Here is a 26,209-nt window from a genome sequence, read left to right as displayed (position 1 = left end):
TAATAAAAGCTCAATCAACACTTCAGTTCATTTGATTTGTGCAGTTATTTTCCATACGACCAGAATAAGAGGGGAAAAAGGACTTTTCTAGTAAACTAGACATAGGAGGCTAGACTAACAAAACCATTCCAAATGTAGAGGTAATTCATTTTTAAGACACCAGTGTGCTCAGGGGAGTGACTGATCACTCTGCTTTGATGGAGAGGTGATTAGTTATCAAACTTTAATATGCACAAGAATAAACTACAAAACTTATTTGAAACATAGGTTCCTGGATTCAACACCTTGATATTCTTCCTGATCTAGTAGTTCTGGGCTGGAACCCAGGAATCTGCATTTATGTCACCCCCCCCCTCCTCCCACCCCACCCACAATTCCTATGCAAATGGTGAGAAACAATAGGTGTGGTTGTACCCTCTGTGAAGGAAGGTCAGGATCAGGCCTGTCCTGTTTAATATTATACCCACAGGGCCTAGCATACTGTGCAGCTCACAATAAAGCTTAGTAACTACCTCTTGAATGATACTCATCTGTCAGATTTATCCTAAATACGCCCCCTCAAAGAAAGGAAATGAAGTAGGGGACCCTCTGGTTCTCTGAAGGCCATCAGCTCACTGTCACACACTCAGTAAACTGGGAAGCGCCCCTCCTCAGACCCATCTGCTCCATGTTCTAATTGAGGAGCCCGACCTCCTTTGATTGGCACTTCCCTCTTGTTCTGCCAGAGACCATCTGTCCCCACCACCTCCTGACAGCTCAGACATCCCTTCCTCTCTGCTGGTGCAGACGGGCAAGGGCACTGGTAGTAGACCCAGACCTGGAGTGAGGGCCTACCTTTCATGCTCTGGGATGACCCCAGGACTGTTCCCAAACGCTGCACAGGCTCCCAGCACTCCCTGGGAGATGATGCTTTCGCAAGAAGCCGGTTTTGTTTCTGTGGCAGAACTCTGAGCTCTGCATTCCGTGATCTCAGTCAGTCTCTTAGTACCTCAGTGAGACCCGTAGGTAGCAACTGTCTTTATCCACATTTTGCAGATGGCAAGCAGAAAGGAAACCTGACGTGCCCAAGGTCACACAGCAGGGCAGCCGTGAAGCCAGCAAGGGCATCCAAGCTCTCTGCATCCAAAGCCACTGCTTTCCCACCAAGTGCCTTTAGGTTTACGGGGAGTCACGGCTGCTTTAATTCAAGGCCGGGGCTCCTGAGTTTTGCATCAGAGCGTATGTTATTTAGAAAAGAAATACCAAGTTAAGCTTTGTCTCCTCTCATTTAAAAAGCCTTTGACCTGAGCCTCTTTCAGAGAAACCCTTCTTCAATTGCCATCACAGGTGAAGAGAGGAGAAAGGAATAACACAATATCTTTCTTGACGGTGGAGACAAACACAGAGGTCTCAAGATGGGGAGTGGGTGGTGGGACATAGCAGAATCACATGGGAAACTTTTTCAACACACATCCTCTCCCTTCCCCAGACATTCTGACAAGTCCATGAAACTGGCTTCAACCCTGACTCTATAACAAATAACAAGATGGTGCGGGTTTCCCTCATCCTGTGCAGTAGGTAGTTAACAGTCAAATGGAGAGAAGGTGAGCAGCAGAGGCAGCCCTGGCCCCAGACAGTCAACAGCACAGGGCACTGCAGCAGAGATGGAAAAGACATGCAAAAGCCACAGGGGACCAGACAGTTGGTCAAACTGGCTGTCTCAGATCCTGCATCTCCAATCCTAGACTAAGAGACAATGGGAAAGTGCAGGGTCACAGACAGAGTGCACATCCAGAGCTAAAACAAAAGGGGCACGAAACACTAGAAGAAAGCAATGAACTAGTTGGGTTGCTCCAGACGACCAGGGGTATGAGAGCAACGAGACTTTGGTCCCCGTCCTCAGGAAGCTTGCTGACTGACCGAGCTCTGTGCAGCTGTTAAGATGCTCCTCTGTGCTGGTATTCCCCTCCCTGTGAGCAACTGGAGTGTGCAGCCCTGCCTGGAGGTTCCAGTGATGAACACAGTGCTGGACACACACGCAGTAAAATTCCAGGAAAATAAGTTGACTGGGCATTCCACATTGTGGGAGAGAAAACTCTCCATTATTATAGGATACCACCAGTAGCTTTTCCTGGACCTTTTCAACCTTTGCTTTAAATAAGGCACCCAAGAGTGGCCAGATGAGGTCAAATGATGGGTACTTCGGGGCCCACCACTGCATCCCACCTTCTCTGGATCTTTGCTGTTTCTTCTCCCAGTCAGGACATATCCCTCACTTCCGTCTATTGGTTTTGAAGTTTTCTCTTTCAAAGGGTCCCATAAATCATGTATACAGGATATCGGGTTTTCTCACCATGTATGAAGCTTATAAACTGCTCCCAAGGAGATTAAAGAAATGACCATCAATCACAACAAGAAAGGCATGTTTGAGACTTCAGAATGAACTTTCTTAACACGACACAGGCAACCAAGGGATGGGAGAGATGAGCATTCACTGATGACTGGATGCGTGTTATTTCACTTAGTCCTCAATGTCCGCCTATCAGGCAAGTATTATTTCAGGGATGAAGAAAATGGAAAACAATAACATTTCTACCGCAGACATTCTAAAAAAACAGGAGCCATAGATTTAGGTTCCAATTAGTTCTAAATAGTACTGTGGAGGGAGAAAAGGATCCACAGGTGACGCCTGGCCTCCATTACGCCCACAGCTGCTCAGACAGCCTCCTCTGTGCATTCATAAGTGAGCAAGGAGGGGGTCTGAAGCTTTGGGCGGTGGCCAAAAAGCAATATTCCGCTCTTCCCCTATAAGTTCACAGCCAGTTAAGAAATAAGATATGGAGGCACATGGACTGAAATCAAGCTAAAAGCTTTACTACAAGCAAATTCCAAATTGTAGGATATGACTTAGATGTGTAGTTATAAAGGTCTGCCTAATATTTCCCCTTCATTAAACTTACACAACGAAAAAGCAGGACCACTGTAGGCTTTCTGCAGAGTGAAAGCAGCCCCAGCAATTGGCAAAAGCTTCTTTGGGGACAAGTAGACTTTTTAAAAGTCCCAGAAGAGGCTAAGATAACCCCACAAATCAGAAAGGTCACTTCTCCTCCCCTGGGGTCAAGGGCATTAGGGGACAGAAAGGAGTAAGAATTGTTCCTCCCATACCATCCTCTCCTCCCACCCACGGTAACACAGGAGTAGAGAGGAAGTGGTAGTCTTCTCTGCGGGGGTAGGAGGGGTCGTTAAAGTGCTCAAGCTGGTTTGAATGTATAAGGAGGGTAAAAACTAGTGCAATCTATGAACCAAGCCAAAAGGAATCCTCTAAGAGAGGACACAGAGGTCTGGGAAGGACCCAAGAAGGAGTTGGGAAATAAAATATAAATGGAGAAGAGTAGAAGCTTGGGGAGAAGAGTAGAAGCTTGGAGAGAAGAGGAGGCTTGACTCAGCCAGTCTGTAACATAAAATACACACCGTCCATACTGATACTTTGATCTGCTATGACATTTGCTCTAAGTAGAATCTGAATAATCTCCTGGACAAAGCAGGCCCCTACCACCTACAGGGACAACCTTGACATCCGAAGCTCACACCCTTGTCCCTACTTCCTTACATACAGTAAATGCTGTACCTAAGGACAAGCCGTGAATGGCCACAGGTTTTCAGCCCTGCTCCAGTGCTTCCCAGCCTCTCAGCTCTCAGCTGGCCAGTTCTCCCTTTTCTGTCCCCTCCCACCTTCCCCCTCAGCACTCTGCCCACCCTCTTGCATCTTCTTTCCAGACTATCCTGGAGACCCAAACATTTGTGTATAATATCAGAGCTGATGATTTGAAGAGGCCGTGATTGTGGCCAGATCACAGAGGCCACTCTGAATAAACCAGCCCTTTTTTGGACTTTCTTCTTTAGGCAGACTGAATATTTACACATGGGGAGCAGGCCCCACAAGAGCTCCTCAGCAGATAGTACATTCATGCAAGCAGTCGTCTCTGGTCGAAAAAAATCATTATTAATTGGGGTTAGAGCACTCGTTTTCACTGCAGCAGGAGCTGGGCCGACTCGATTTAGTGGTGTGCAGACTTTTTCTGAACTCTAGCGGATACTTCACAAATAACAATAAAAATGTTCACGGTAGTAGGACATATAAGGAGTAGGCTACACAGCTTCTCTCCTTAAGCAACCTCCATCTACCATGCACAAGGACTTGAGCAGTTTATGTGCCTGGCTGCTTTGCCTTGGCCTGCTGAAGATAAGGGAATCAGTCTTCACAGTGTGGAGTTACAGAAAGAAAAAGGTTTAATTGGCCCTGTTTAACAGATGTAAAAACCCAAGGCCAGAGAGAGGAAGTGATTTAGGGTCATTCCGAGGTGGTGCCAGGAGTCCATGTAAGCCCATCTCTCACCCCAGCCCTTATTCTGCTTTGATTTCCAAAGTGTTTTTGCCTCATGGAGACTAGGAAGATTCCATTCTCTGGTGAACTGCAGGGCAGCTGTTTCTGATTATTTGTCCAAGAAAGACACACACCAAAAGAGAATTTTGGCTATAAAGCAATTCCTTGTTCTGCCCACTGGAAGTTACGTATATTCATTCACATGGGGCTGGGGAATGGGTTTGGTTACACTGCAATGACAATGTCTAGAAGGACTCCACTAAATCGGGAAGGTTAGTAATGGGGAACTCAGGGCTGTGACAGGTCCACATGGGTGAACACCAGGCTGTCCAGCTGCTACCTAGTGGCCCCGCTGAACTACCTCAACCTCCCTGCTTTCGAAGCCTCTGCCAGAAATTACTGAGTCCTTCCCTTAGAGCACCAGCTTTTCATTATGAAGGGGGTTTCAACCTGACTCAGCTGAGTCCTTTCATCTCATTGCCATATCGAGCTGGACGGAGGTCTGGCCAGCTGTCAACTGTCCACCCGTGCTGAACAGTAGTCCCCAGGTGGCAGGTCACATGGTCTACTGGTAACTCGACTCCCCTTTGCCCTTCACCCCCCTGACCTTGTGATGGCTGTAAATGTGTTTCAATTTCTCCTATGCTCTTCAGAAGCTTTCAGGAATTATTTTCCACTTTCCAGATACTGATAAGATAGAAATTAAATAATGAAGGGGTATTCACACTCATGCACACACACAATCAGGGCTCTCCAAAGTGACATGACTACTCTACAAAAGAGCTCAGCTGACCGAAAACAGTCCCCACTTCTGCTTCACACTGGAAGCTGCTCTAAGGTAGAAGTCACCATGGTGGTAAGGCAGTCTCTTTTTCCAGCAAAACCCAAAGGACTGAAACACTGGCCTAGACTCACTGGGCTGAGGACAACTTCAAGGCTGAAGATTGAAAAATAGGGTTAATATTTGGGTTGCTTCTTTTCATCTCTAATGTGAGCAGAACAAACTCCTCAAGCACACAGAATGTCTGTTACAACCCCAAAAGAAGTATGACAGTGAGGGTCATTAGATAACGGAATAGGTGCATGGGGGGCATGGTGTTGGCCTCACCACAGCCACCAAATCAAGAGGCCACTGGCGGAGGGAGAATAGCTGAGAGGGGCTGAAAGATCAGGACTCCACTGCTGGCTCAGCCATGGGTTTAGCATGTGGGTGCGGGTGTGGGTGAGGGTTCAATCTCTCTCAGCTTCAGCTGTTGGGCACACCATCACCCACCTTGTCCTCCTCACTGGTTGCTGTGAGGATCAAATGACATCACAGACCTAAAAGTGCTCAGTGAATTAGAGGTCAGTTACCCCAACCGCACGCATCACCCTGCATGCAAGTGCGGGGATGGGACAGGGCCTTGGCCTGCGCCTTCCCAAACTCCATATGCATAAGCAACTAGAGGAGTTCCTGGCACAATAATAAGCCAAGCCCTCCCCACTCCGTAGCAGGGAGGTGAGCAGCCAGAGCTGGAAATGTCTCTATATGAAGAGCTCCGTGCTGGGGCTGGCATGTGGGGTAGGAGGCATCAGTTTGGCAGACACCACTAAGGCCAGGCTCTGTGTGTCACACTGTTGGTGCCACAGGAAGAAGGGCAGACACAGAGATGGAGAGACATGGCCCTGTCTTGAGGAATCCACAGAGGAGGCGAGGCAGATGTCTCTGACGCAGTGCCACTAGCGGCACGAGCCCTGAACTAGATTTAAGGCCTGGCTCCACCAAGAGTAGGTACCTTATGTCCGCTGAGTCCCGGATCCTTCACTGGGAAGAGGGGAATGATCATAGCTGCGTGCACCCCACATCACAAGATGAGCACAAGGGCCTGCTGAGGCCACAAACCAAAGGGACACCAGCAGTAATGACAGCAAACACTTATCCAGCATCAACTCTGTGCCAGGCCCTGCTTAACCCTTGTATAACCAAAAGTCAGAAACCTTTCTCTGTAAAGGGCCAGAGGGAAAATATTCTAGGGTTTGTAGACAGGACAGCCTCTGTCACAATTACTCATCTGTGCTGTTGTAGCAGAAGAGCAGCCACAGACAACATGTAAATGAAAGAGTGGCTATGTGCTACTATGACTTTGTTTACAAAAACAGGTAGTGTTTTGGCCTGTTGGCCAGAGTTTGCTAACTCCTGCTTCATATATCTTTACTCACCAGGACCCTATGAAGTATAGGGGGTCTGTCCAGGAAAAGTCCAACCATTAGTAATACAACGAGAATGGTTTGTATGACATTGATTTAACCTGGCAGCCAAGGAGAGTGGACTGGAATGTGCATGCGTGGATAATGATGACTTCACTGCACTAGTCAGTGGGGGCAGTAGGTGCCATTGAGTGAGCATGTGTACTAAGTGGCTGTCACATTCAAAATGACTGAGCGAGTAGAGCAACAAATCTGCATCAAATTTTGCGTTAAGCTTGAACATTCCCCTGCGGAAACTATTTGGATGATTCAGAAGGCTGCAGCCATGGGCAGCTGGTGATTGACAGCTTCATCACAACAAGGCACCCACTCATGCCTCACATCTTGTGCAGAGTTTTTTGGCAAAACATCAAATCACCCAGGTGACTCAGCCTCCCAAAAGCCCAGATTTGGTGCCCTGCAACTTCTGGCTTTTCCCAAAACTAAAATCACCTTCAAAAGGGAAGAGATTTCAGACCATAGATGAGATTCAGGAAAATACAACGGAGCAGCTGATGGCAATTGGGAGAATGGTTGAAGTCCCAAGGTGCCTACTTTGAAGAGGACTAAAGCATCATTGTCCTGTGTACAATGTTTCTTGTATCTTGTATCTTCTTCAATAAATGTCCCTATTTTTCATATTATATGACTGGATACTTTCTGGACAGGCCTCGTACAATCCCTTCCACTCATTGGGCAGGTGAGACAGGTGAGGGCCAGAGATGTCAGTTAACTTGCCCAAGGCTGTACAGCTAGTAAGTGACAGAGCTGGGATCCAAAGGCAAACTGGTTCCAGAGTCTGTGCTCCTTACCTCTCTGCTGACAGCCTTCTCAGCACTCTTTCAGCATACTGATAATGAGGTGTAATGACTATTAAATAAAACTGAGGTGCCAATCAAATGGGACAATAACAACAGCCAAAATTTCCCAAGAGCCTACAGTACCTCAGGCTCTGTACCAGGTCCTCCCCAATAGAATCCTCACCGCAGCCCTGTGAGATCAGTGCTATTATGATTCTCAGGTTTCTGATGGAGAAACTGAGGTTAAGAGTTGTAGCCACTTGTTCAAAGTCCCAGTATTGATAAATATCCCAGCCATAATTAAAGCTGAGTCTGCCCACTCTAGGGCCCATCCTTTCATCTCTTCCCTGTTAGACACTACAGCAGGAGGCTGCATCTGCTCCCTTCTTTAGTTTGCCTTTCTCCGAGCTCCTTTTGAAAGTGGAGTTGAACATCGTTCTCAAGAGCTAATGCCCACTAAGCACACCTGCCAAACAGAGAGGGAGGAGGACACTTTCATTGTAGCCATCCCCTCTCCAGCATCAGCTCTCGCTTTTCCAGGATGTCACTTAGCAACACACATCACCTGTCAGTTTCCTTAGCACCATGGGCTTAACATCTCACCTGTAGTCTGCTAATTGAAAATATGGGAAGTGGAGCCAAGGGATGGGCCCAACTTTTTCACAATAAAAGGGATGTTCCCTCGAGCCCCTGGCCCTGCTGTAGAGGAATGTTCTTTGGAAGAACATCATGAAGATTCCCAGTATTCCAGCTCTGAGTCTGGGCTCATCTGCTCCTCTCCTTAGCTGGTCAGGAGTTGACGAAGGAAGGTGCACTGATCACTGGCTGTATTTGTAAACAAGACTCCATCAGCCAGCAAGTGGAACTCAAGTGTTATGGACTGACAGTATCTGGAGGTAATTAAGTTAAATGAGGTATGAGGGTAAAGCCCCATGGTGGGATTAGGGGACCTTATAAGTAGAGAAAGAGATACCAGAGCTATCTCCCTCCACACACAGGCACGAGGAGAGGCCACGTGAGCACTGAGCGAAGAAGCTGTCTACAAGCCAGGAATCTGGCTCTCACCAGAAACCAAATTTGCCAGTATCTAGGACCTCCAGCCTCTAGGACTATGAGAAAAAATTATCTGCTGTTAAGCCCCCCAGTCTATGGTATTTTGTTATGGCAGCCGGAGCTGACTGAAACAGTAAGAGAATGTACAGTATAAACAGAGCAGAGAAGACTTGCTTCTTAACGACTTTACAAGAGACATTTGAGCTAAACGTCCGCAGGTTACATAAGTTGTTGTAGTGGTATTTTTCCCTCAATAAATACTTTCTTGTATTTACAGAGTATTTATTTATTAAAACACAGAATTTACTTATTAAAAATTGTGTATTTATTCTTAGATGTTTAAACTTCAGTTACCTTCAAAGTATTCTCCATTTCATGCAATACACCTACTGAGATGGTTTTTTTCCCCTGCTCAAAACCGTTTTTGAACTCATTGATTTTGATGCCTTTTAATGCTTCTGCCATTTTTTGTTTCACCTCTTCCACATCAGCAAAACACTCCCCTTTGAGGACTTTTTTCATTCAAGGCAACAACAACAACAACAAAAAGTTGCTCAGGGTGAGATGAAATGAACAGGGAAGGCGGGGCACGGGGGTCACGCTGTTTTTGGTCAAAAACTACTGAACACAGTGCAGTGTGGGCAGGTGCCCTCAAAAACCACCCATCATGAAATGGGCAACCACGTGGAAAGAGTCTTCAAAAAAATTTTCACTGAAAGCAAATGCAGACCCTCACAACAAGGCCAGCTGGTGCACTGCTACAGGTAGGGTCCCTAGGACATTCACATAGTGGGGGAAGCCTGTATTACAAGGGGCCCAACCTTCAGAAGATAATTCCATCTTGGGGGACAGGGTCCCCTCTTGTACAAACATATATAGAACTTTTGAGTTAAAAAAAGTTCTGAGTAAACAAAGATACCCAATAATCCGGCTCAATTTTAGAAATAAGTAACTTTCTTTTGAGATTGGGAAAGGGAAAAAGAGTTCTTGTTCCTGATCTACAAAGGTTCTCAACCATCTGTCCACCTTCTGTAGGGGTTCCAGCACTTTCCTCCTTTGCCTGTGTTTTGTTCCTAAAATCCAAGCTGTCTTCCCTTGGGGCAAAGAGAAAGAGCGGCAGGTAAAATGAAGGGTAAGTAGGGGTGAAACAATTAAAGGAAGAAGGAAAAGAGGATTGGCAAGAATTTGGAATTTAAGAAGAAAAAAAGAATGACTGATTAAAGGCCTAAAAAGTTTCAGCAAAGGTTTCTTTTGTTCCTTTGAAAAATCTTGCTATCATTCATCCACAGGGAATTGAGGAAGAACAGGAAATATGGACCCTACTCTGACTGCTCACCAGGAAGCTCAGGAAGCCTGGAGCTCAGCCACAGGGACGAAGCAACTGCTAGGAGGACAAAGTCTGCGGTCACACTGCCACGTTAACTGGGACACTCCATTGCAATATGACATGGCCATGCTCTCTCCTAACCCAGAAATCCCAGAGGAGCTTCCCAACAAAGCTTATATCTCATTTGGCACATGCAAATTTAGCTAATTAAAGCCTATACAGAAAATGGAGTCCAAGGACAAGAGACAATCACATTTACAAATATAGGATTGGCCAAAAAGTTCATTTGGTTTTTTCCATAAGATGGCTCTAGTAGTACTTAGTCTCTAACTTCATTCAAAACAATTTTGTTAGATTGGGACTGCTGTCATATGAACATGCATTTTTAAAAAACACATCAAAACTGGTGAATTTTTGTATAGCTACATTTTACCTTGATAAAATATAGCAATATTTTGTATATTGAAGATAGAAGAAAGTTTGCAGCATTTTCGGCATATTATGCTTTATTATTTCAAGAAAGGTAAAAATGCAACTGAAATGCAGAAAAAGACTTGTGCAGTATATGGAGAAAGTGCTATGACTGATGGCTGATCAAACATGGCAAAAGTGGTTTGCAAAGTTTCGTGCTGGAGATTTCTCACTGGAGGATGCCCCATGGTCGGGTAGACCAGTTTAAGTTGACAATGATGAAATCAAGATGTTAACTGAGAACAATCAATGTTATACCGCGGGGGAGATAGCTGACATACTCAAATACCCAAATCAATAAAGTTATTGGTGAAATGCAAAATATATCTTTTACTTTATGGAAAAAACTAAACAAACTTTTTGGCCAACCCAATAAAACTGCCTTCTGGGGCGGACAGGACAGAGGAGGGGCAGAAAAAGCAATAGTGACCTGGGGAAAATGGGAGCAGCTCCAACGTCCACAGACTGGGCCACGGCCGTGTAAAGAAAGCAGGTCTTTAAAAGGCCACCCCCTACCCAGCACATTTTTAACAAAGAGCACAATTTGTTTCTGTAATAATCAAGGTAAAAACTGGAAAAGACAAACTTGGAATGAAGTAAAGGAAACGAGAGACTTTTAGGAGAAAGAGGATTGAAAGAAGGCAGGATTGGTGTAGCCTTTCTTAATTTAGAGTCTTAGCTTTGCCTAATTTTCAAAGAATTTTAATTCTACCTATCAGGGAGTTATTCCAGGGCGCATATTACAAAAACATGAGTGTTTAGGGGAAGAAAGGCCTGGGAATGCGTGGGGGAGGGGAAGCAGGGGTATACTCCTAAGCATGAAGCTGTCAGCCATGGGCACTGGTCTCCTTGAAGACATCAAATTACATTTCTTATTGATTGGGTCATAAACTTCAGGACATCACCCCCACCACCCTTGTCTAAGGTGCCTTGGTCAAAACTGTCCTACTGCACCTCCTTCTACCACCCTCGCATTTTCCAGGGGGAGAGCAAAGTGCTCACTGAAATCATTGGAGCTAACGGTTTCTCCACACCCAGGATGCAGTGTTGGTTTTTAAAAAGCTTCATCTCAGGGATATGTGGAAAAGTAGATTAAGGCACAGGGCAGAGGTTAAAAGTATAGACCTTGCTGGCTGAGTTCTCATTGCAACCTCTGCACTCACTATGCATGGGACCCAGGGCAACTGACCCACCCACCTAACTTTTCAGTGCCTCAGTTTCCTCATCTATAAAATGGGGATAATAAAAGTATCTATCTCACAGAGTTTCCATGTGTTAAGTACCCAGAGCATTAAGAACAGGCCAACAATCACATGTAAAGTGCTCTATCAGAGATAGCTGTTATTATCCAAACATGTCACAGGAAGAAAACATGGCTCACAAGGACAAGGGAAGCCTGGGATTTAGGCTCTAGTTCATCAGCAGGTGACACCTCTGCGCAGAATTTCGCCATGGCCTCCATGTCTACAGACTGGGTCTGCTGGGCAGTCAGGGCCTTCAGAATCTGGCCCTTCCCGTCCTCCTCCGTTCCCTGCCACGACCTGGGACAGATGCCTCCTTTCCTTGTGAATGCCCCATGCTCACCCCAGCCTGTGAACCTGAGCTTCCTCTTACCAGGGACTCCTCTTCCCCACTTTCTCTCATGCCTATTGAGGGCCTAGCCCTTCTGTAGGACACCCCTTCTCATTAACAGTCCCAACTCCTGTCCTCCTGCAGCACTGACTGTGGACACTCTTCACCCTAGCTGTCACCTGCATAGTGCCCTGGAATGCTATCATCTGCACCAAGTACTTCCTCTCTGCTGGTCCTTCCTCTCACCACCACATGGCAGGTGCCTAATGAAAACTCTGGACAGGTCACTTGGCTTCTATGGCCACCTCACCACAGGTGCCCAGTGTAGGCATATCAAGGTGCTGAGGTTTCCTACTAACAGAGTTAAAGGGTGCCCCCAGTGCTCAACGTATACAGAATTTCAGAGAGGGCCACTGTCTCTTACCGCAAACTCTTGGGGACTAGTGCATTTCAGAATTCGGAATGTTTCAGGTTCTAGAAAGGTATTTTGTGCATATATTGTATATAAAACCACAGCAGAGTGAAGGATCCCATACAAGCCAACATATTTCTGCCGTGAATCATATAGTCACTCTAAGCAAGTTAAAGAAAGATTATAACCTCCCTCGTGTCAGTTTAGGTCAATTTTGGCCCCATATGAATTCACTCAAGTTTTGTTGGATTTCAATATTACAAAGAAAGAACTATGGATCTATGCTAGCTACTACTGAACATAAAAAAAAGAGAAATAAAAATAAATAGGCACTATAATTGCTGCCTTTAGGAGGCACAGTGAGATAAATACAGGTTCATACATGTCATAAACCATCATCTCTGAGCCTCGGTTGCCTCATCTGTAAAATGGGATGGCAGATTCCTAACAAAGTGAAACTTATAAAAGTGCCTGGCAAATTTTGGCCAAAGACTTTGTAAGGATTTTTCCCTTTACTATCTGGCTAGTAAAAACTTCCATACTGCATGACTGAGTGTACATGCTGAAGGAATCTCTCAGGAGGACAAAGCAGAGAGGGACTCCTAGAGGACACAGACTCAGCAAATCCTTGTGCCTCAACTTGGTTGCATAGAAAGTAGGGAAAACAGAACACCATTAACTGAAACATCTCCTTTAAAAAATACAAAATTCCAAGTGATAACACATTGCATTTGCTACCACAAATGGCATGAACCTCTGCACTTGGCCATGAAATCTCGTCCTGTCTACTCTTCAACACTTTCCTAAGACGCTTTCATTTCTAAAGACATCAAATACACAAACACAATTAGGCAATCATCTCAGCAGTGGAACAGAGTTTACAGACTATGAAAGAATTCGGTGGGGATGGCAGGGTAAGAAGACAAGATAAAGGCCTTGACTTGATAAATCTGGACTTACAGTTTACTCTGTTTGTTTTTGTTGATAAAAGTAAAGTCTTCCCTCCAAGTCCACTGTAAAGAGAGTTCCTTTTTGTGTAAATGAACCTAATCCCCCTGTTTATTAACATTAAACCTGACGTTTATAGGCCTAGTGCTTTACCAGCATTAACCAATAATCCTCAGCACATTCCTGTGGCGTAGTTCAACATGAGGCTCTGACCTACTCAACAAGGGCCCTCACACACACCAAAGCAAGCACATGACTTCCTCCTCAAGAGGAAGGTGCTTATAGTACCTTCCCATGGCCTTACACTTTATGAGCCCCATACACCAGGACTCTGCATATCCTTCTACCAGCTCCCAAAGTGAAAAATGTGTTCTGACTCAATGACAGTGAGCACAAAGGAGTTGACAGGACAATTCTGAGCCACTGCTGGACCTGGGAGGCAGTTCGAGGAGGAGCTGCAATTCCCAGGAGAGGCACGGCAGCCTGGCCCATGCTGACTGATGGGATGAGGAGAGCTGTTTTCACCTGGGACTCCCTCTAAGGAAACAGATTTCCCTGGTGGTGAATCACACAGGCTCTGGGGCCTAAGCGCTTTGGTTCCAGGGCAGAGCTGCAGCCAGAGGCTACACCACCTTCACACTATAATTAATGCAGGCCACAGGGAAAAGGATCTCAGAACAAGCCCCTAACTACAAACTGAGAAGGCTGAAGGCTCTGAAACAGAAAAGGGGATTCTAACAAAGAAGAGCCAGGATGAATGGACGCAGGGGCTGGGTGGAGCCTCCCAGGGCAGCCATTGGCTATTCTGTTACTCACCCGGCTGAGGTTTTGACCAGATCCTTTGTGAAGAGGAGCTGGAGTTTCACCATAATTCAGCCATGTAGCCACAGTTGTGTATAGCTGGCCTGAAGTTTAAATAAATTGAAAATAGCTCTCTTTCCATTACATAGACTAAGTCATTTTCTCCTTATTTTTATTGTCTTCATAAAATCTCAAGTTAAAAGGCTCCTCCAGGTACTATTTAAAAGGAATATTTGGAATTAGTGAAACTAGTCTGACGACTGCAGGGAAGGATTCAGTGGCCAGCATTGGCAAAACCAGATAGACAGTGCTTTTATGAATTTTGTTCTAACAAAGAAATTTCTGACTGTTGTGCATTGCACTGAGCACCCAGTCTGTGCCACACACTGTGCGGATGCATTAGCACATATGATGTTATCAGCCTTCCTCACATTCGCTGAGGTCCTCACATTCGCTGAGGTCGGCATTGTTATCCTCGTTATGTAGTGAAAAAACTGAGGCTCAACAGTTAGATAGCCCACAGCCAGGAATTATCAAACCCAGATCTGACTCCAAAATGCTACCATGTCATTCAATCCTTGCCCTCTCCCAATCTGGTGACCTTGGATGGTGACCATCTCCGTGGCAGCTGCCACACATGCAGTATAGCTATGTACTACCAGCAGACTATGAAATGGCTACCAGCAGACTATGAAAGGAAGTTTTAGAATCACAGTCACCAGGCCTTGACTTACCCTCAGGCACAGCCTGGCTCTGGCTTTGAGTTGTGGTTCTCTCTTAGGTGGCATTACCCCCTTCTTTCAATTCAGTTTATCAGCCATTACTTACCAAATGCCTTGATGGGCATTTCTGCATTAGCTTTCATACCTGGCTCCAGGTATTCACAGTCTGGTACAATAATCATGTGTCAGATAATCCAAGATCAAGTACCATGGTATCTAGATATGTATGGCATACACCTTATCGGTAATAACCCCTGTAACAATAAACTCCTTCCTCCTCCACATAGTACCAAACAGCTTACCAACATAAAGGACCTCATTGTATTCAAAGGTTTAAAAAAACAAACAAACATAACCCAAACCTCAGGAGACAAAAGATCCAAAGGCTTAGTTCTGCTCTACCACTTACAAGCTGTATGATCTTGGGTAAGTCACTTAACTCCTCTGAGTTTCAATTCTTTCCTATTAAATTAAGGTTAATAACACTTTCCAAGCCTACCACACAGGATTCTTTTGAGGGTCAAATAAAAGCATGCATATAAAAGCACTTTGAAATTATAAGCCAGGCAACTGAATAGGTCAAATATTATTGTTCCCATTTACAAATGAGGAAACTGAGGGCAACAGCGGAACCAGGACTAGAGAGTAGGTCTTCAGGCTCTTTAGTCAATGGTCTTTCCACTGCATGATGCTGGTTCTCTACTTCTAAGGGCACTTGGGAAGGGGAAGATCAAGTTGAGCCTCAGTGATCTGGGAAGACTCTTTGGAGCAAAGGTTAGACACCAGAGACCAGCAGGCCAATGTGAGCCATGGATGTGTTTTATTGGGCTGGCATGGTTGTTTCAAAAATTTTTTTGAGCCAACATTTAATAATAAGTAGGTTTCACATAAATTCCACATTTCCTGTCTTTGAAAAATCAAGATACAGAACAAGGGGTAGACATTCCCTCACGGTGGTAATGTCCTATAGCTGCACATTCAGGACATCTGTGCTCTTGAGTTTGTCAGAGGTCCCTCATCCCCTCCTAGTTCTCTAATATGGAAGCCAAGTATTAGTAGCTCTATACCATTATTCTTGCATTGTTGTTTTCATGCAACAATGGGAATCAGCATATCTCTACGGGTAAGGGAACTCTCTTCCTATACCTGGCCTGTTTCACCTAAGTAGCTTTTTCACCTGGCTCCAGTAGGCATTTGAGTTTGCAACTTCTGACCTGAAGGACAAAGAGAACTCCAGGAGGTGGGTGGTGGCGAGGGCAGGGCTATAGCAAGAGCAAAGTGAGGCTGAGAAACCAGCATGGAAGTGTGGAGACCCTGAGGCAGCAGCCTGCCCAGGAAGGAGGGAATGCAGATGGGAACAGGGCCAGTGGCAGGGCTGGGGAGACATCTAGGTAAAAAAAAAAAAAAAAAAATGAGGCTGCATTATGAAGAGAGGATCTTGAGTAATGATAATATCTACCTTGAGGTGTGGAGGAAAAGCAGATGCTGATGGCTGGGAACTAGGAGAAATACTTTTCAAAGTTGTTCATTCAACAAAATCATACTGAGCAGCTCCTGTGTCCTAGGCACAGGGAGTACAAGAGGGGATAAAACAAGACAAAACCCTGGCTTGCATGGCATGTTCAGCCAAATTAGGAGGGATCTTGCCACAAACCCCGTGTTAATAATTGTACCCCATTAGCCAAGAGCCTTGGATGAGTGTTTCTGAGCAGGGGAAGACAGACGAATGGCAGAGTTGATGGTTTTCCCCCCAAGAAGACTGTTGAACAGATTGAGGGGAAAATGTGGTGGGGTTAAAAATGATCCGCCTGCCGCTGCGCAGCCCATGGAAGCACAAAGCAACTCAAAAGCCCGCTCATTAATCTTCTAAGATGTTGTATGAACTTCAGAATTATGACACGAACAGTGGGTCCTGTCATTCCTTTGACCTATTTTTCCAGTATTCTCACATTTGTGATTGATCACATATATATATTCCCCCACACAGGGGCTCTCTTCTGCTCACCCACTCTAGTTTGTGTGTGTGTGTATATGTACACACACGCGCGCGCGCGCACACACACATCCCCCATCTTTGAGCTTTTTAGAAGGGGTCACCTTGACAACAAGGTAATCTCATATAAAGAGTATTTTGCAATGGGAAAAATAGGAAAACAAACAAGTACCAGCTCACAGCACCCCATGACAATTTCTTTCGTTCCACTGGGAGAGACAGAAAAAGTAATTATTGGGACAAATAAGGAAACATGACTGAGTCTTTCCGTGTAAAGCAAAAGTGTGATGAAAGTTTTCTTCCCCTGAAGAGTGGCCAGGGGCAATGGGAAGAAAAGTGTGCATAATATTTCTGCCTCTGAATACACACATTCACGAACTATACCCATCTTGGACCAAACACTACTTGTTTTGCTCATCAGCTTTTAGCCATCAATCACTGCAGAGCTGAGAAGGGCAAGTAAAGCAGCAGCAGCTGGTGCAAGCTGGCGATGTGGAAGGAAGGAACATGAATTGGGAATATACAGCAAGGAAAAAAGGCACGTCGGCATTACAGGTGAATCCCTTCCGTAAATATTTCCTGTGTACCTGGCACCGTGCTGGACACTAGAGGCTGCTGGGGTGACTGAGAAGCGGTGGCCAAGGGCCAGAACATCTAAGATGGTAGCTGACAGAGGAGGGGCTGAGGAGGAGAGAGAGGCTTGGAGAAGGTGCGCGGGCAGGATACTGAAGATGAGGAGGTCCTGCAGATGAATGAGCAGGGAAGTGACTTGGAGGAAAGGCTATACAGCAGACAGATACAAGAGAGTTAGAATCACCTGAGAGAAATTGTGTACACACATGCGTGAGCATGCTATGTTGCTAGGCAAGGGTAGAGGAAAAGAAAAAAATCGATATTTTATAACGGACAGATCTGAAATTAGGATTAACTAGAATTTGAATTCTAGCTCTTTCATATGACTTTGGACAAGTTAGCTAATACTAAGTTTCTGTGTTCTCATACTTAGAAATGAGGGCAATACTATATACCTCAGAGTTTTGATGAGGGTTAGATGACATAATCTGTATTAGGGGGCACAGCCAGTCCTGCACCAGATACAGTGGGTCTGCAGTAAATTCCATCCTTCTCCCTGTGTTCCTTTGCTCCCCAACTCATGGGAGGAGCTAGGCTTCCTGATCCACTTGCAAGTCAGAAATAAAGCTGAGAGAAACCTTCAAGGAAATGCCTCTTCTCTCTACCCATCACCTCAGAGTGTTAAGAGAGACACAGCTGAGACTGGTTATGTGAACTGCGTCTCTCTCTGGCATTATTAAGAAACACTTGAAATCCCCTTAGTGATCATTCCATTTGGGTTAGGATGTATATTCTCAGTAACTCCTTGTTAAAATGCAAACATAATCCCTGGGAAGGATCCCACACTCACCCAAAACCCCACTCAAATGGTGGGATGTGACCCTCTGAGCTCCGTGAGGCATTTCCACAAAGGGTAGTAACTGGGAGGGGAATATCAGAACAGGAGCCACAGACTGAGAGAGGCAGCCTGGGTGAGTGCTACAGAACAGGGTTTTGGGTTGCTGGAGATTGGGAGTGGGGAGCAAGGAAAATGGCAGAAAGAGAGTAGAAGAGAAGAGATTGAGGAGGCCAACATGGCCTATTTTACCATTTGCTAAGGATCAGCCATGGATAAAGAAGGCATCCATTCTTTGGACCAGCATCCATTGGTGTCTGCAATGTGGAAAGGTCAGTCTTTGGGAGACAGGAAGTAGACCCAACTCTGGACCCTACAGGACACCGACTACACATTAGGCCACTCTACCAATCCCAGGAGATCTATCAGCTCTACCTAATACACAGAAATGAACACAGAGAGGATGCCAAAATGAGAAGACAAAGAAACATGGCCCAAATGAAAGAATACACCAAAACTCCAGAAAGAGAACAAAACAAAATGGAGATAAGCAATCTGCTATATGCAGAGTTCAAAACACTGCTTATAAGGATGCCCAATAAATGCAATGAGAACCTTAACGGCATAAAAAAGGGCCAGTCAGAAGGACACAGTAACTGAAATCAAGAATAATTTACAGGGAATCAACATTAGAGTAGATTAAGCCAAGAATCAAATCAGCAATTTGGAATATAAGGAAGTAAAAAAACATCCAATCAGAACAGCAAAAAGAAAAAAGAATCATAGTGTAAGGAGCCTCTGGGACAACTTCAAGCACACCAACATTTACATCATGGGGATGCTGGAAGGACAAGAGAGAGAGCAAGAAACTGAAAACCTATTTGAAAAAAATGACAGAAAAATTCCCTAACTTGTTGAAGGAAATAGACATGTAAGTCTAGGCAGAACAGAGAGTCCCAAAGAAGATGAATCCAAAGAGGCCCATAACAAGACACATCATAATTAAAATGCAAAAGGTTAAAGACAAAGACAGAATCTTAAAAGCAGCAAGAGAAAAGCAATTAGTTACCTATACAAGGAAGCTTCCATATGACTGTCAGCTGATTTCTCAAAGGAAACTTTGCAGGCCAGAAGGGATTGGCAAGAAATATCCAAAGTGATGGAAAGCAAGGGCTCACAACCAAGATTATTCTACCCAGCAAAGGTATCATTTAGAATCAAAGGAAAGACAAACAGCTTCCCGGACAAGAAAAAGCTAAAAGAACTCATCACCACCAAACCAGTATTACATGAAATGTCTTTAGAAAGAAGAAAAAAGATAAAAAATATGAATAATAAAATGCCAATAAATACTTATCTGTCAACATTGTATCTAAAAAACAAAATAAATGAACAAGCAGAACAGAAACAGATTCACAGATACAGAGAACATTTTGACAATTGCTAGGTGGAAAGCGGGTGCGGGGGAAGGGTGAAAAAGATGAAGGGATTAAGAAGTGCAAATTGGATGTTGAAGAATAGTCATGGGGATGTAAAGTACAGCATAGGGAATATAGTTAATAATATTCTAATAACTGTGGTGTCAGATGGGTGCAAGATTTATTGGGATGATCACTTTAATAAGTTATGTAATGTCTAATCACTGAGGTATACACCTGACACTAATATGATAATGTATGCCAACTGTAATTAAAAATTGAAAAAATGATCTCACTTATAGTGAAATCCAGTGAACAAAATAAACTGATGAACAAAATAGAAACAGAAGCATAAACACGTGGAACAGCCTGACAGCTCTCAGGAGTAGAGAGGGATGACTGGATGAAAGAAGGTTAAAGGATTAGCCAAAGAACATATATGCATTACCCCTGGACATAGACACTGATGTGGTGATGGCCAGAGGGAAGCGGGGGCAGGGGCTGGGTGGAGGTGGGCAAAGGGCGGGGGAGGAATGGGGCATCTGCAATCGTGTCACCAATAAAAATAAAGACTGAAAGGAAAATAAAAATGATCATAAAAATATTGTTCAGTATCACTGACTTCAAGAAGGACTATGTTATGTCTTTTTTTTTATAGGGGGAAATTTCCAGAACCACCACCCACTGTGAACTCCAATGAGAAAGGCAGTCATGGAGGGAACCCTGTGAGCAGACCAGACAGTGCAGTTGCAGTTTCACTGCACCTCTGCAGCTTACAGATCAAGCAGAGCATCGAGTTATCATCCCAAGCTATTTGTGCTTCATGTAATAATGACCTAATGATTCAATTAGCATCGATTCTTCAGCAGCAACAATATTTTCTGACTGATCAAGCAATTTAGCGCTCACTGTTGACTGATACAATTTCTATGAGTAATAAAGCAGTTTGAAAGAAATTTGTTTAATTCTTCACAAATCACTTTTTAAACCTTTTTAATTTTAACTTGATTTCCATTTTCCACTGTTTTTACTCCACTGCAGGTCACAAGGACCCTTCATTCTCACCTAGCACCCGTGCCCAGGTCCATCCTGCCCCTTATCTGGGTGTCTTCAGCCTTTGCCACTCCCCACCCCCCTGCAGATGCCTGATGGCTGCAGCCAGAGGAACAGATGGGGCACAATCGCTTAGCCTTTGTGAATGGTGTCCCGGCACACAGCCACTGTGGAAATGGCCCAGGCCAGAGCCACTGAAGCAGGCTTTCTGAAATCTGCCCTGGTAACGCCGCTATATTTGGAAACAAGGTAGGGTGTGTAGGGGGACAGGGTAGGAGGCTGGTAAGAGAAAAGAAGGACAATCAAAAAGAGAAAAGGGAACTAAAACAGACCGTTGGCATAAAATTTCTTACCAGTTAAATACTGGGCTTCCCAAGAAAGGAACTAAAACCCTAGGCTGGTGAGAATGACCCCAGGAATGAACAGTCTTTGTGCCCCAGGGACTGGGCAAAAGGAATGAGACTGTGACAGCTGACCACTCTGTGGGCTCCATGCTAACTTACCCTGATGCTGTTTCCAAGCCCATCTCCTCCCACAGTGCCCCAGCTGTGGCTTCCATCAAGGACCTTTTCCAGGCTAAAATGTGCGTGTAGAGAAAAGCGTGTGTGGACAGAAAGCCTCAGGGACTGAGAGAAGCTGTGTTATCCCAACCCCTGCTGTCTGGCACCTAGGCAACTCATACATCACACAGCAGCTGGTGGGCCCAGGATTTAGTGGGGAATGGAACCAAAGTGGAGTATTCTGTAGACACCTCGCCCCAGTACAGTTCTGCACCAACTCTCATGTGTACATCCGGCTATCTCTACAGCTCCCTTCTCTCTGTCCCAACTACACTTCTCCACTCAGGCTATTGTAATGGAACTACAAGTAGTTAACAACTTCTAAAATTTCAAGAGCTATTGTGTGAGAGGCATGATATTAAAAAAATGACTCGTATATATTATTTCATGTAATCCCCTTAACAATCTCTTGGAAAAAATTATCCTCACTTTACAGGTGAGGAAATTAAGGTTTAGGGTGGTTAAGCAATTTGGTTAATAAGGTGAGAAGCTAAACTAGTCAAAATGAAAAACCCTGAGCTCTGAAATCAAGGTTAGGGGTTCCAGAATCTCTCTGGATCATCGATTCCCATATTTTAGCCACAGACAAGATTTTTCTCCTAACTTCACCTCTTCCACACTTCCTGCAATTACAACCCTCATATCCTGCTTTTCTCAAAGAAGATGAAAATGGATAACACCTTTTTAGACTCCCTTTGGACACAGTGACCTTTCACCCAAAGGACCAAGGAATCCAGACCCTCACCCCACCTCAAGAACAACCAATCCCTTCCTCTCTCAGGTCACTTCATGGGTCCATTCCAAAGGCCCTGTCACATTCACTTGATCCTTAAATGTCCAGTCAGATCTTCCTATTGATTCTGACTTGCAGTGGAGTCATTATGCCTGATTCCCTCCCATTCTTTCTATAAGACTGAATGTGATTTGGGTGGAATTCCTACCACGGCCTCCCATTTCCGAACTCTATTACCCTTCAGCCAGAGAATGGGTTGGTAAAACTTCTGGGTCTGCAGCCCAGAATTCAGATTTGCAGGACAGGTAAGAGACACACTTTTTGACCATGTTCCAGTTCTTTCTAATTTCATTTAAGGTAAATCTTTCCTCCAGTGCTTTATTTCTGTGGGAAGATCATGTTCAAATTAACCAGTTTTCAGTTACTCCTTCACAGGAAATACTTCATGGTTAATACACATCACGCTTACTATCTATACTCATTACTCTGGCCGGGGGGTTGGGGGAAGAACTGCTTCTTCTGCATAATGGTTTCCCAGTTTCATGAGCATGAGCCTTGCTCCCAAACCTGATTCTGTCAGTTTTGATGAAGAAGACTAGAACAAAGAGTCTCTGGAAGCAGCAGTATTGTTTGGCTTTTAAATAAACTTACATAAAAAAAGGACACATGGACAGGAGCAACAGTCAAAACTGAACTGGGATAGGTATATAAGAGTAGAATTTAGGAGGGCAGAGGCAAGCTATGTAGGTCTTAATTTAGGCTGACAGAAAACTTGTTAATTAATGCCCTATCAAAGGATGTACTTTCCTGAAGTTTGGCTCAGCAGTGAAAATAGTGTCATTAGCTAACACTGGTGTCTTGAAGCGTGGATATAAAAATGAAGAGGAAAGCAAGTGAGATTAAAATCATTGTCTGTACCCCATTCTTCCTCAGGTCACATCTTCATAAAGCAACATCATTAAAAATGAGATTCCACAGGACGCAGGAAGGCCTTCCCAGCTGATAATGTCTCAGACGAGGTCAACCATTGACCACTGGGAATTGAGCGCCCCATGTCTTCTTAGAAACCGTATACAACATTCTGAAGTATTTCCATATCTAAAGGTGCCTTTCAAGAAGTCACGTGGCCAAGCTAATGAAACTTAGTTCACTGTTCCCTTTCTATAAAACAATGATAACCCAAACCAGCATTTATGTTCCTTTGGGTCATTTTGGTTTCTTTCGTCTCAGCTCCATTAAATATTAGGTCATCTCATGGTTCTTGGTGAAAGGGTACAGAGTGTTTCTCTGATGATGTCATCCAAATGAGATGGACAAAACGAACCCACACCATTGCTCCTGAGCAATGGAGGCCATGGAGAGAGGCAGAAAGGGAAGCAACGTGGAGAAGATTATTCCAAATGATAGAAGGTAGCTTTTTTCCTTGACATATAAAATAGGAACCTGGATCTAGACAGCCACATTTTCATTGGTTCCATGCAAGGCTAGCACATGATGGGGTCTGGTCTGCCCCAGCCCGTTCACTACTGAATTTGCCATATGCCCCACACCACCAGTAAGCAGATAAACCAAAATATTGACACATTAACACAGCAAGACTCAGATGTGGTTATCCACCAAAACTCAAACCAGAAGAACAAGAGTATCCCAAGGCACTGCAGTACTCTCATAGTGCCGGATGTTTAAGATCAGAAAACTACCTGAGGCTAACTTCAAGATTCCAGGAGAGGGGGAAGGTCTGAGTGCTTGAAATCTTCAGAGCAAATAAAAGCCCCGACTGTAGGGATGAACATGCAGCAGCCTAGTGTGGGCAGGACACCACTTCCCTCCATTGCTAAGGAGAACAACTTGGTTCACTTCAACTATCAGCTCTGCTTGGTTGCTGGGTGCACTCAAGAATCAAAGGATGTGGTTTCCATGGTGACTCTGCTTTTGTGACAGAACCTAACTTTGTGTCTGATCCCTTGTACACTGCTGGGGTGTGGTCAGATGAATTGTATATAATAGTGTCTCAGAAAAAAATTAAGACTGAAACTAGCCCAAGAGTGCTGAGATAAGCCCAAGAACAAAAGAAAGACAAGGAAAAGAAAGACATAATCTTTCCATTTTCTAGTAAAGTCCTAGGAAAGTTTGTTTTTAAATAAATATTGATTACTCCCACCTACCCTAGATCTTTTATTTTTCCAGTGGATCACTCATCAATTCTCATAGGTGTTACTCTAAATGCAAAGGTTTCTACAACAGCCAGGTAAGTACAATCGTCCATGAAAATGATAGAATAGAATACTAAGGCTCTGCTGCTCAATGTGTGAACCATAGATCAGCCACACTGACATCACCTGAGAGCTTGTTGAAAATAAGCCTCCCAGGCCCCACCCCAGACCTGCTGAATCAGAATCTACACTGTATCAAGATCTCTGATGATTCATGTGAAAATTCAAGTTCGAGAAGCATTGTCCAAAAGGGCATTGTGAATTCTCTGAAAACCCTGGGACTGAGATAGAATAAAACCTATGCTACTGACAGTATGACTTTGGTATAGCAGACTAAACCCTGAGGCCAAACATCCCAGCCTCAAACCCTGGCTCCAGAAGCAAATGTTTGTGAGCAAATTTATTCACCTTTCATTGCCTCAGAGTTCCCATTTGTAAAACAGGGATAATAGTAATACCTACTTCAAAGGGCGCTGTGAGCATCTAATGAGTCACTATAGGGACAGCACTTAGAATACTGCCAGTCGCCAGAAAACACTATATATGCTGAGCGGACAGATGGTAGAAAGGATGTGAACTGAAACTGAAGAACAAAACCAGAAGTGGCTTCTGTATTTCCTATACACCTAACTGCCTCCATCCAGCCTGCCAGTGACAAATCTTTGTTAATTATTCATTCCTTTGTCCTCTTACCACCCCCATCTGACGTGGTCCTGCTTTGTACCCTATTCCTGAGGAGCCACAGATAAAGCCTGAAGAGCACAGTACTTCATCTGGGCACCGCCCTAAGTAAGTCCTCACCACCCTGAGATCGTCTAGGTAGACGGGCACTGTGCAGACAGCATGCGGGAGAGAGGGCCGGCCTTTCCACTGATCACACAATCTCCTGATCTCTTACCAGAAAAAAAAAAAAGAAAAGCTTCAAAATAAGCCAGCAATTTAAAAGATATAATCTATGATTTTCTGGGTGAAACAATGAGCCCTGAGTTGCTCCAGCCCTTGGCATCCTCACCCTGCAATGTCGAGGTTGGTGCAGTGCCCAGATGCCGAGCTGGGTGAGAAAGGGGAAAATGCATGCGGGAGCCAGGCCGAATGGCTTTCCTGACTGGTAGCTCCAGATGTTAGCCTGTCATGTAGAGCAACTGAGTTAATTAGGAATTTGTGTGGAATCAGAAATCAAAGTGGTGGTGGGGAATGGAAAATATGAATGCAAGAATGGCTACCCCGTACTATGAACAGCATTTCCTCTCCATATCTTCCCTCAGGACTAGGAGGGAGGGGTGGGGAGAGCACTACCCCTTCAGAGAATCACATGTAGAGAAAGCTGGAAATGGAAGAATAGATGTTTGGAAAATTAAGGAATAATGTACCATAATCCTTCTCCTGAAGAGAAGTAGCCTGCCCAATCCCATGAAGACTGCAGGTCCACAGCAAGGGGTACCAGAAGCCGCCATCACAAGGACTTCAGCCATGGCAGGACGTCAAAGCATCTACAATGGCTATCAATTATGATTCTCACCCCCAACCTCTTGTCACTTCTATTGTTTTACCTGAACCACAGCTCCCAGGAGGGATCTTCCCCTCCCTGTCCTCCAACCCTTGCCAATCTATGCTCTTCTTAACTTTTAATCAAAATAGTGAAGCTATGTAGGTCAGGTAATTTAAAGTTCTCAAGGGCAAACCCCCACAGTTCAAGCAGGATGGGGCATACAAAGCTGTTTTCTAAAGTGGATTTCATGTAATAAAATATATGAGAGAAAGAGAGAGGGGGTGGGGGCGGAGGGAGAGAAGGGGGCGGAGGGAGAGAAGGGGGCGGGGGGGGGATTTTCTGTAAAAAACACGAAATAAAAACTGAGACAGGTACTAAAGATTCAAGTCCATAATCCAGCCCCTGGTCATCTCTAGGCTCAAGGTTAAAGAATCAGCCTCCTCAGATGATGACTTGACATTCTGAGGAGCATGTACCTAGCTGTCCATCTTTGACACCTCTGGCAAATGGACTCCCAGATGCCTGGACCTTACGTTACTTTTCATGGCAAAGGCAGCTGATCCTTACTGACCAGAGTGCCTGGCAATCAACTTGACCACACCTCCAGCGTTTCATTCCTCCCAAGAACAGGCAATAAGTTAGTTGAC

At 44.7% G+C, this 26,209-nt stretch overlaps 1 protein-coding gene across 1 annotated transcript in view; it reads right to left on the bottom strand.

Moving 5' to 3' along the window:
• Window positions 1-26,209, bottom strand: part of CACNA1C (calcium voltage-gated channel subunit alpha1 C) — a 603,963-nt gene that overhangs the window by 417,756 nt on the left and 159,998 nt on the right. The window lies entirely within an intron of this gene.

Source organism: Pteronotus mesoamericanus, unplaced genomic scaffold (assembly GCF_021234165.1).
Source record: "Pteronotus mesoamericanus isolate MK-2021 breed Mesoamerican mustached bat unplaced genomic scaffold, CSHL_Meso_final contig_41, whole genome shotgun sequence".
Lineage (NCBI taxonomy): Eukaryota > Metazoa > Chordata > Mammalia > Chiroptera > Mormoopidae > Pteronotus > Pteronotus mesoamericanus.
This window is presented reverse-complemented; position numbering and strand designations above follow the sequence as displayed.